Here is a 12,209-nt window from a genome sequence, read left to right as displayed (position 1 = left end):
CCGGATCGGGCCGGGCGGCGATCGGGCGGTGGAGGCGCGGGGCGCGGCGGCGGGCGGGGAGACGGGCCGCGGGGGCCGGCGCTGGGCCTGTGGGCTGGCGGCGGCGCGCGGGTGGCCGGGGTGCTACGTGGCGGGTCCTGGCTGGCTGGGTGCGGCGGCACGGACGCGTCCGGCCGGGGGCGGACGTGTCCGGGCGCGGAGGAAGAAGGAGACTAGGGTTTCGGGGGGATTCATCCGCGAATTTCGGGGGGAAGCACATATTTATAAATTCTGGGAGCTAGGAGAGTCCAAATGAGGAGCGGTTTTCGCCCAAACGATCGTAATCGAACGATCAAGAGCATGGAGGGGGTTAGGACGGGTTTTGGGCCACTTTGGAAGGGTGTTGGGATGCAAGACAAAAGAGGCTTTTGCGGTTACCCGGTTAACCGTTGGAGTATCAAACGGACTCCAAATGCCACGGAACTTGACAGGCGGTCTACCGGTGCTATACCAAGGCCGGCAAACCTCAGGCCATTCCGAGAATGTTTAACACCCGCTCACAACGAGAGACAAAAGGGGGACGCCGGAGGGCATAGGAGTGCCGGATTGCAAAACGGACAACGGGGAAAATGCTCGGATGCATGAGACGAACACGTATGCAATGCAATGCACATGATGACATGATGAAATGCAACACGCAAGCAAATGACATGGCAAGGACGTAGAATAACTGGAATACACCTGGCGCATCGAGTCCGGGGCGTTACAATCAATCATAGCAATTCATCAACCACCAATAGGACAACGAAAATCTACTCAAACATCATAGGATGGCAACATATCATTGAATAATAATATGAAGCATAAAGCACCATGTTCAAGTAGAGGGTACAGCGAGTTGCGGGAGAGTGGACCGCTGTAGATAGAGGGGGGAAGGTGATGGAGATGTTGGTGAAGATGGCGGAGGTGTTGATGAAGATCGCGGTGATGATGATGGCCCCCGGTGGTGTTCCGGCGCCACCAAAAGCAAGGGGAAGAGATCCCCTGATACGTCTCCATCGTATCTATAATTTTTGATTGTTCCATGCCAATATTATGCAACTTTCATATACTTTTGGAAACTTTTTATGCTATTTTTTGGGACTAACATATTGATCCAGTGCCCAGTGCCAGTTTCTGTTTGCTGCATGTTTTATGTTTTGCAGAAAACCAAGATCAAACGGAATCCAAATGGGATAAGAACGGCCGGAGAATTATTTTGGATTATTTGGGATTTTCCGGAGGAAGAATCAACGCAAAACAGTGTCCGAGGTGGCCACGAGACAGGGGGGTGCACTCACCCCCCTGGGCACGCCTGGCACTCTCTTGGGCCACCCGTAAGGCGGTTGATGCCCTTCTTTTGCTGCAAGAAAGCTAATTTTATGAGAAAAATCTGGGCGAAAGATTCACCCCAATCGGAGTTAGGGATCTCCAGATATAAAGGAAACGGTGAAGGGGCAGAATCACAAAATGAAGAAACAGAGAGATAGATCCAATCTCGGAGGGTCTCTCGCCCCTCCCAAGCCATGGGAGCCAAGGACCAGAGGGGGTACCCTTCTCCCATCTAGGGAGGAGGTCAAGGAAGAAGAAGAAGAAGGGGGCCTCTCTCCCCCTTGCTTGCGGTGGCGCCGGAGCGCTGCCGGGGGCCATCATCATCACCGCGATCTTCACCAACACCTCCATCATCTTCACCAACATCTCCATCACGTTCCCCCTTCTATATTCAGCGGTCCACTCTCCCGCAACCCGCTGTACCCTCTACTTGAACATGGTGCTTTATGCTTCATATTATTATCCTATGATGTGTTGCCATCCTATGATGTCTGATTAGATTTCTATTGTCCTATAGGTGATTGATGAATTGCTATGATTGGTTTGAGTTGCATGTTTTATTATTGGTGCTCTCCTATTGTGCCCTCCGTGTCGCGCAAGCGTGAGGGATTCCCGTTGTAGGGTTTGCAATATGTTTATGATTTGCTTATGGTGGGTGGTGTGAGTGACAGAAGCACAGACCCGAGTAAGTAGGTTGTTTGAGTATGGGATAAAGGGGACTTGATACTTTAATGCTATGGTTGGGTTTTACCATAATGATCTTTAGTAGTTGCGGATGCTTGCTAGAGTTCCAATCATAAGTGCATATGATCCAAGTAGAGAAAGTATGTTAGCTTATGCCTCTCCCTCAAATAGAATTGCAGTAATGATTACTGGTTTAGTAACATAGTCAATTGCTTAGGGACAATTTCACAACTCCTACAACCACTTTTCCACACTCACTATATTTACTTTATTGCTTCTTTATCTAAACAGCCCCTACTTTTTTATTTACGTACTCTTTATTATCTTGCAAATCTATCCAACAACACCTACAAAGTACTTCTAGTTTCATACTCGTTCTAGGTAAAGCGAACGTCAAGCGTGCGTAGAGTCGTATCAGTGGCTAATAAGACTTGAGAGAGTATTTGTTCTACCTTTAGCTCCTCGTTGGGTTCGACACTCTTACTTATCGAAAGAGGCAACAACTATCCCGTATACTTGTGGGTTATCAAGACCTTTTTTTGGCGCCGTTGCCGGGGAGTCATAGCGTGGGGTGAATATTTTCATGTGTGCTTGTTTGATTTATCACTAAGTAATTTTTATTAGTTGTTCTTAGTTGTTCTCTATCTTTAGCTATGGATATGGAACACGAAATACCAAAAACATTAGGTGTAGATGCTACTCATGTAGATGGGGAACCTCCTAAAACCCTCGATGCTCGTTATGTGAAAGAAATTATGTACTACTTTAATAATCCTGAGAAAACCCCATTCCGTTATGTTATGGGAGACATGTTGGATCAATGTGAATACTTTAGGGATTATCGCTTGACACAAAAAGGGAAACTATTATGGGATCAAATTTCTATGTTGCGTTGGTATGCTCGTCAACTATGTGTGATGCATGATTATACTTGTTGCTCTAGGATGAAGGCTCCACACCTTCCCTTTTCATGCAAATTCAATGATAATGAAACCTTAGCTTCTTATGCTAATGGTATATTTGATTACTATGATGTGGAACAAACAGAAGAATTTGTTGCTTTTATGGGTGCTTATGAGGTTGAATCTATGTTTAAAGCGTTTGATGATTTTGATGATTCAGTTTACAGACCAGAAAATCTTGCTATACTTAGATATTGCTTTGAAAATTCTGAATACAATTACTATATTAATGCATTTATTCAGAAAGTCTCCGCTGTCCAAGAAGAGACTAATATTTTGCAGGAAGCTATGGAAGAAGAAATTGATGAAACTGTGAGCTCATTGGATGAAAAAGATGATGAGGAGAGCGAAGAACAAAAGGAGGAAGAGCGGATTGATCACGCGTGCCCACCTTCTAATGAGAGTCACTCTTCAACTCATACATTGTTTAATTTCCCTTTGTGCTTACCGAAGGATGATTTCTATGATGATTGTTATGATCCCGTTGATTTTCTTGAATTACCCCTTTTTGATGATGCTTGCTATGCTTGTGGCCAAGATGCCAATATGAATTATGCTTATGGAGATGAACCTGCTATAGTTCCTTATGTTAAACATGAAATTGTTGCTATTGCACCCCCGCATGATAGTCCTATTATCTTTTCGAATTCTCCCTACTACACTATATCGGAGAAGTTTGTGCTTATTAAGGATTATGTTGATGGGTTGCATTTTACCGTTGCACATGATGATTTTGATGAATGTAATATGCATGTGCTTGTTGCTCCTACTTGCGATTATTATGAGAGAGGAACTATATCTCCGCCTCTCTATGTTTCCAATATGATAGAATTGCAAGAAATTGTCTATACTATGCATTGGCCTTTACCATGTGTGCATGAATTGTTCTTTTATGACATGTCGATGCATCGGAAGAGAGTTAGACTTCGTTGTTGCATGATATATGTTACTTTGTGCTCACTACTAAATTACAAATCATTGTTAATTAAAATTGGCTTTGATATACCTTGGGATCCAGGTGGATTCATTACTTGAGCACTACATGCCTAGCTTAATGGCTTTAAAGAAAGCGCTGCCAGGGAGACAACCCAGAAGTTTTAGAGAGTCATTTATTTCTGTTGAGTGCTTTTATATAGTCTAAAAACAAAAAAAATAAAGAGGGGAACCTAAAAACTTTTCAAAAAGGAAAGTGAAAGTTGTTGACGCTCAAAAGTGGCACGATCATAAAACAGCATGCCAGGGTGAAAACCTTGCCGGGGTAAAATCTTGCCGGTGTGAAAGCTTGCCGGTGTAAAGGCTTGTCGGCGTGGAAAGCTTGCCAGCACATAAAGCTTGCCGGTGTGAAATCTTGCCGGGGTAAAAACCTTGCCGGGGTGAAACCTTGCCGGTGTGAAAGCTTGCCGAGTAAAAACCTTGCCGGTGTGAAAGCTTGCCGAGTAGAAACCTTGCCGGTGTGGAGAGCTTGCCCGGGAAAGCTTGCCGGGGTGGAGGCTGTGATAGTCAATCAAACGAGAATTTGAAGATGGGCTCAAAAGGTTATTCATGTGATCTCAGATGGAAAAGTGTTCTACATGGAAGTTGTGCGCCTCGTGGAATCGATTGATTTTGATATAAAGATCATTCCAATCCTAGGTCATATGCAAAAGTTAGAGTCTGCACAGCGCGACCCTCCAGTGAGCAAAATATGACGCCCGGAGCCAGACACATACGTGGGTATGTCTGATGAGCTGCGTGAATAATTAGCTTCTTTGCACGAGCGATTTGACCCTCGAGATGACTTCTGATGAAACAACGTTCAACATGAAAGTTGATCGTCTCGTCGAAGCGGTCAAGATTGCTTTTGGGCTCGTTTCCATCCGAGGTCATTTACCACCACAAAAAGGACCCGCAAGGTGCGGCCAGCTTAAACCGAACAGTTTTGAAAAGTTCGGATAAAACCAATCCGAATTTGACTAAGGGTTTTGGACGTGAATTGATGTAATTTTTTGTAAGGAAAGCCTAGATGAATCCTTTACTTGTACGGGAAGTCTAGACACCTCTTATATATGTTGGGGGTGATGGCCGATTGAACAACACACAATCGACAAATCAATCTATCATCTTTTACCTTTACTTTTATCTTCTCCCTTGTTCTTCTTCTTCCTCGTTCTTCATTCATTCTTCTTCATTGCAGGGCGGCGAACCTCGAGGCTCTAGGGGCGATCAGGTCAACTTAGGGCAGCCCATATCCGTCGCGCACCCTGACGGTGTCCCTCCCGAGCGTGTGGGGTTTCGGGTCCTCAAAAGCGCCCGCCGGATTGCCTGCGTACCGCGCTTCCGGACGGGTCTCCTTCGATGTGAGTTGCGGTGCATCACCCCCGGTGTCGAGGGTAAACAGTGATGTGTTCGTGTGCGAACACACTTTTTGGCGACTCCGCTAGGGACGAAGCTTTGAACGGTCTCCGGTCTGTTCTTGCTACGAAGAGATCGTCATCTAGGGTTTGCGATCTACAAAGGTAATATGAATACTCTTTTCACTTATGTAGATGCAAATAATGCATACATTGTTGCTAGATCATCTAATGAACATAATGTATCGGCTAGCCCTAGTTTTATTAATCATGCATCTAATTATGTGCAATAGCCGATTCAGAATAATCTTCATGCTTCAACTTTATATGATTTTAAAAGAGTACAACATATGTATCCAAACTCTCATGCATCGACAACCCCACAAATCCATAAGCCGATGAACAACATGATGGGTTTAGCTAATAAATTTGAAACACCTCATGTTAAAATTTCCAATAGCATACAAGAAAGTGTTTCACCTTTTTATTCATCGGCAACTAATTTGCAATATGTGAATCCAACCTTGCCGATGGATGGGAGAATTGGCCATGCTACTACTAGCTATTCGGCCAGTTACTCTCAACCATCATATGCTACACCTCATGTTAGTAATTTTTTGGCACCATACACAGATGTAGATGCTTATAATTCGGCTTCACACCCTCCTGGTTATAGCCGAATAAATGTAAATTTTACAGGAGCGGTTGTGCCCAATATTGTAGAAGATGAGGTAGTGGTGGCTGCATTGAAGAGTTTAGCCCAAAATAAAAAAAATAGTGCTCTTTGCCTTGAACAACATGAAAAGGGGCTAGTTCCTGATTATGCCGCAATAAAAGCTAGAGTTTTGCAAGAAGATGAATCTTTGCCAATTGATAAAATTGGTGAGCAAAAATATGGTTTTACAACAATGCATATGCCTTCACCTAGTACTATATCATATTATACACCCCCTACACTATTGCAAAATTTCGGCAACACCCGTGTGTCATTGCCGAAAGAATCTAAAAGCATTGGGGGGCAATTGTGTCCGAAGTGGGCTGAAATTGAGAAAAAGCTTAAAGCCAACTTTGCCGCTCGCCGCCAGAAACAAATAGAAAAAGAATTGGCTCAGATAAAAGAAGCATTGCCAATTGGTAGTATCAATGAAAAGAAGGATTATTCGGAACTTGAAAGCGCTTTGGTTGAAAAAGCTGAATCAAGTAGTATATATTCCGAATCCATCAAATCAAAAGAGACAAGCATTATTGAGAAAGGGCATGGCAAGCATAGCAAAACAACCATGATTGATTTTTCCGAAGTTAATGGAACCTACTTCCTGCCCTATGAGTTCCGTGCCGTAGAAATTGACAAGCCTCAAGGACAAGATCAAGTAGCCAAAAAAAGTTTGGCTAATAAGTATCTCCAAGGTAATGATGCATGGAATAAAGGAAAAGATGATGAAGAGGCGTTGGGGAGCCACCCAAATATGAAGCAAGATATTGTTCAAGCCACACCACCATCTTGCTCTCCGAACATATTTGAAGAGGTATGTTTAGCAACTAATTTACCTATTTTCAGATTTGGTCAAAACTTTATTGTTGATACATCTATAAGAAATATTCTCATAAGTAATTTTGAAAGACCAATGAAGGGTAATTTACTTGTTAGAAAAAAAAATTGTTATAGAACAAGTCGGTCAACCAATTGTGCCATTTAAAAAGACTGATAATGACTTATTATTGCAGCCAAGGCTTTCCCCATTGCTTTGTCTAAAGTTCATATCTAATTGGGTAGCTTTGCTTATTTCTTACTTGGCTTGCACTTGGTCTCAATTGAGACATGTATGTTCTAACTATTTTCGTTTCAGAAATTTAAAGCCAAGGTTAAAATCTTCTGAGCAAACCGATGCAAGTATAGTTTCTTATCCAATGACATTGGTAATAGAATGCAAAATAAAATTCATAGCCAAATGGGGTGATACAAAATCTGAATCATTCGTTTGCTTAACTCCAAAGCCGTTCTCACAGCAAGATCGGCTAGAAAATAAAAAGGTTGCCTTCAATTCAAGCATGTGTGATCAAATATTTGATTTGTTGCTGAAAAATAATTACGTAAGAATTCTTGATCACCATGTCAAGCCATCAATTCAAGGACGAATGTATTGTAGGTTGCATCATTCGTTCAAACATAATTTTGAGGATTGCAATATGTTTCGTCAAATAGTTAAATCGGCCATTGATGAAGGACGATTAAAGTTTGTTGAAACACCAAGAGATGACCACTCTATTCCGATTGGTCCCAATGGCAAAAAGTTTTTGCATCGGCTGCTTCAAGATGATCCATTTAAAGAGAAGGTAAAAACTGCAGGTGATGGGATCAAGCTCTCAAGTAAATAAGTTGTTGAAGAGCATAATGAACATAATCTTGAGGGTGAAAATTCCATCGAAGCTACAATGGGGACGCCAAGGACCGGGGGGCAGCAAGCAAATCCAATGATCGATGAAAGCAAACCAAAAGAAAACAAAGGCCGAAATAAGCGCAAGTGTAAGAGATCAAAAATCACCTTCGCTGAACTATTGGATAAATAACAAAACAAGAGTGAAGAGAAGAATGCTTATCAGCGAAATCATGCAAAGAAATCAAGATCACCCCCAAGGCGCAAATATGAGGATCGGTATTGGCAAAGTGATAATTTTAATGCAACATATTCATATCCTTATTTTGGGCTACCAATGCCAATGCCGTGGATGCCTCCCTATGCTCATACAAATCCATATTCATCATGGGACAGGTATGATACAAGGGCACATTCTCCATCTTATTTTAGACCATCTCACCAATACTATGCAGCTCCAAGAAGATCAACATTTAAACAATCACGCGTCAAAGACCGTTTAAATCATAAGGAATCGGTCCAGGGCTCAAGGAGGAAGAAAGAGGTGGTAAAGCAAGTTTACCGCGTGAAAAGAGATGGTCGTAAGTGTGCTAATTCATATTTGATCTCAAATAACAAAGAGCCAATAGAAGTGTTGACATTGGCTACAAAAGGCAAAGAAGTGAAACAATCAATTGATAAAAATCAGAGTGCCAAATCTGAAGAAAATAAGTTGAGGGTGCACAAGGCCCAAAAAGAGTTGCCATTGGTTGAAACAAAATCGCAGTCGAGGTGCTCACTCGGTTTATCATATTGGCAAAAGAAGAAATTACAAAAACTTGCTGCACAAGAACTTGAAGATAGGAACATGGCATGGGTTCCCAAAGGAAGTGCTCAAAATAAGAATTATGTGCAAGCTTTCATTACAAGAAGTGCGACAAAGGTGAAGAATGGAAAGAGTGAAAACTATGAAGGACCAAGCCGAAGGTTTCAGCATCTTCAGTCTACACATTATCCATATTCTTCAACTATGCCATTAACGCTTATGCCATGGAATTCATCATCAGGTATGATTGGTAACCCTCAATGGGCTTATTTTAATCCATGGATGTAATATAATTTCTTACATCATGAAAGGGTATTACCAAGTCACTATACATTTGGTTAGCTATAAGTTTGTTGCTGATCCAAAGGGCCGAAATACTTGATTTGAGGTTTCGTTTGTTTGTTTCGGCTAAACGAAGTTTACATGGTAATGGCCGATATTCACCTATCGTCCTAAGAGTATGTCAATGCATGGCCGGTGTAGTATTCTAACATCGTCCTTAGTTCGATTGGAGAGTGAGACAAGTACTATGGAGATTATGTTTTGATAGTTGAATTCATAACAATGGCCACAGTGTTGGTATTGTTTATATATCTCCATATAGTGTCGTTCTGTGAAGCCTCATGCCTCTTAAAATATTTATTGCACAATAAGCAAAGCCGAATATGCAATGTTATTCAGTTTGGAACTTTTGCCATATGTGCCATACATATTGAGGCTTCCGGTAATTCATTATTAGTATTGCAACAAATATCCAAAGTCTTTCAATGCTTTGACGAATCACTTAATGTTTATCTTGATAAATATCTAGATATAGTTTCTACTTTGGATTATTTTAGCATTGCTCATATATCTAGACATGACAATTGGAAAGCAAATGATTTGGCACAACAAGCATCCGCCTATCATGTTGATTGTGGCATGTTTCATATTTCTGAAAAGTCGATGTCTAGTCTAGCCAACCTAGGGGAGGCCGAACCGGAGCCCACCGTTTCGGCCACTAATGAAATATTCAATGCAGGAGAAAATCAAGACTGGAGGAAACCCATCATTGATTATTTGAGTGATCCTAGTAGAAGGGTGGACAGGGCTGTTCGGCGTATGACTTTCAAGTACACAATGAGAGATGATTGTCTCTATCGCCGAACGGTTGATGATGTTCTTTTAAAGTGCTTGGACGAGGTCCAAGCAAGAATTGCTATGGGAGATGTCCATGAAGGTATTTGTGGCACTCATCAGTCGGCTCCCAAGATGAAATGGTTACTACGACGTGCTGGGTTTTATTGCCGACCATGATTAATGATTGCTTCAGATATTATAAAGGGTGTGAAGCTTGTCAAAAAATTGGTGATATTCAGTTGGCTCCTGCTGCTATGTTACATCCCATTATCAAGCCATGGCCTTTCAGAGGATGGGGTTTAGACTTTGTTGGACAAATTCATCCATCTTCATCAAAGAGGCATCGGTTCGTATTAGTAGCAACTAATTATTTCACTAAATGGTCTGAAGTAGTGCCTCTCAAGAACATGACACAAACAGAGGTAATTAAGTTCAAAACCAAGCACATTATTCATAGATTCGGCATTCCTCAAACGTTGACTACAGATCAAGGCTCATCTTTCATGTCACACCAAGTCAGAGAATTTGCCGAATCTTATAACATAAAGTTGCTCAATTCCTCTCCATATTATGCCCAAGCCAATGGACAAGCTGAGTCTAGCAATAATATTTTAATCAAACTCATCAAGAAGAAAATTGAGTATAATCCGAGGAGATGGCATGAGTTGTTGTCTGAAGCATTATTGTGCACATAGAATCTCAAGGCATGGTGCTACGAAAGTGACTCCATATGAGCTAGTATATGGTCAAGAGGTTGTCTTACCAGTGGAAGTAAATTTGAATGCTCTGAAACTAGCCAAACAAAATGATTTATCGGCAGTAGACTTTTATAACTTGATGATGGACAATATTGATGAGGTTGTCGATAAACATTTGGCTGCTTTGAAGGCCATAGAGAGGGTCAAGTTAAGGGTAGCAAGAGCTTACAATAAGTGATCTCGCCTGGAAAGTGATTCTGCCGATTGGTTCAAGAGATAAAAAATTCGGGAAGTGGTCTCCAAGTTGGGAAGGTCCTTTTAGGATTACAAGAGTAGTTCCCGGAAACTCATATTTGGTGGAATCCGTACACGGGGCACTGTTACCTCGAGCTCTATATGGCAAGTACTTGAAAAGATACCACCCGAGTGTGTGGCAAGAAGCCTAAGTATGCAATGGCCGATATATGACTATCGCCCTTAGCACAAACATGGCCGATACCTAAATATCGTCCTGAGAAAAATAAATGGCCGATGGAGTGTTGACATCTCCTTAGAACCAACATGGTACAAGTTATTTTTCCTCACGCTAGCTTTGCCGAAAAACAGGGGGGCATGTGTTGACGCTCAAAAGTGGCACGATCATAAAACAGCATGCCAGGGTGAAAACCTTGCCGGGGTAAAATCTTGCTGGTGTGAAATCTTGCCGGTGTGAAGGCTTGCCGACGTGGAAAGCTTACCAGCACAGAAATCTTGCTGGTGTGAAATCTTGCCAGGGTAAAAACCTTGCCTGGGTGAAACCTTGCCGGTGTGAAAGCTTGCCGAGTAAAAACCTTGCCGGGGTGAAACCTTGCCGGTGTGAAAGCTTGCCGAGTAGAAACCTTGCCGGTGAGGAGAGCTTGCCCGGGTGGAAAGCTTGCCGGGGTGGAGGCTGTGATAGTCAATCAAATGAGAAGTTGAAGATGGGCTCAAAAGGTTATTCATGTGATCTCGGATGGAAAAGTGTTCTACACGGAAGTTGTGCGCCTCGTCGAATCGATTGATTTTGACATAAAGATCGTCCCAATCCGAGGTCATATGCAAAAGTTAGAGTCCGCACAGCGCGACCCTCCAGTGAGCAAAATATGACGCCCGGAGCCACACACATACGTGGGTATGTCTGATGAGCTGCGTGAATAATCAGCTGCTTTGCACGAGTGATTTGACCCTCGAGATGACCTCTGATGAAAAAACATTCAACATGAAAGTTGATCGTCTCGTCGAAGCGGTCAATATTGTGTTTGGGTTCGTTTCCATCTGAGGTGGTTTACCACCACAAAAAGGACCCGCAAGGTGCAGCCAGCTTAAACCGAACAGTTTTGGAAAGTTCGGATAAAACCAATCCGAATTTGATTAAGGGTTTTGGATGTGAATTAATGTAATTTTTTGTAAGGAAAGCCTAGATGAATCCTTTACTTGTACGGGAAGTCCAGGCGCCTCTTATATATGTTGCGGGTGATGGCCGATTGAACAACACGCAATCGACAAATCAATCTATCATCTTTTACCTTTACTTTTATCTTCTCCCTTGCTCTTCTTCTTCCTCGTTCTTCGTTCGTTCTTCTTCATTGCAGGGTGGCGAACCTCGAGGCTCTAGGGGTGCGATCAGATCGACCTAGGGCAGCCTATAGCCGTCACGCGCCCTCACGGGGTCCCTCCCTGGCGTGTGGGGTTTCGGGTCCTCAAAAGCGCCCGCCGGATTGCCTGCGTACCGTGCTTCCGGACGGGTCTCCTTCGACGTGAGCTGCGGTGCATCACCCCCGGCGTCGAGGGTACACGGTGACGTGTTCGTGTGTGAACAAAAGTAAGAAAGACAAGCATTGTTGAAGTGGGAGAGCTCCTTGAACTTT

Source organism: Triticum dicoccoides, chromosome 1B (genome assembly GCF_002162155.2).
Source record: "Triticum dicoccoides isolate Atlit2015 ecotype Zavitan chromosome 1B, WEW_v2.0, whole genome shotgun sequence".
Lineage (NCBI taxonomy): Eukaryota > Viridiplantae > Streptophyta > Magnoliopsida > Poales > Poaceae > Triticum > Triticum dicoccoides.
This window is presented reverse-complemented; position numbering follows the sequence as displayed.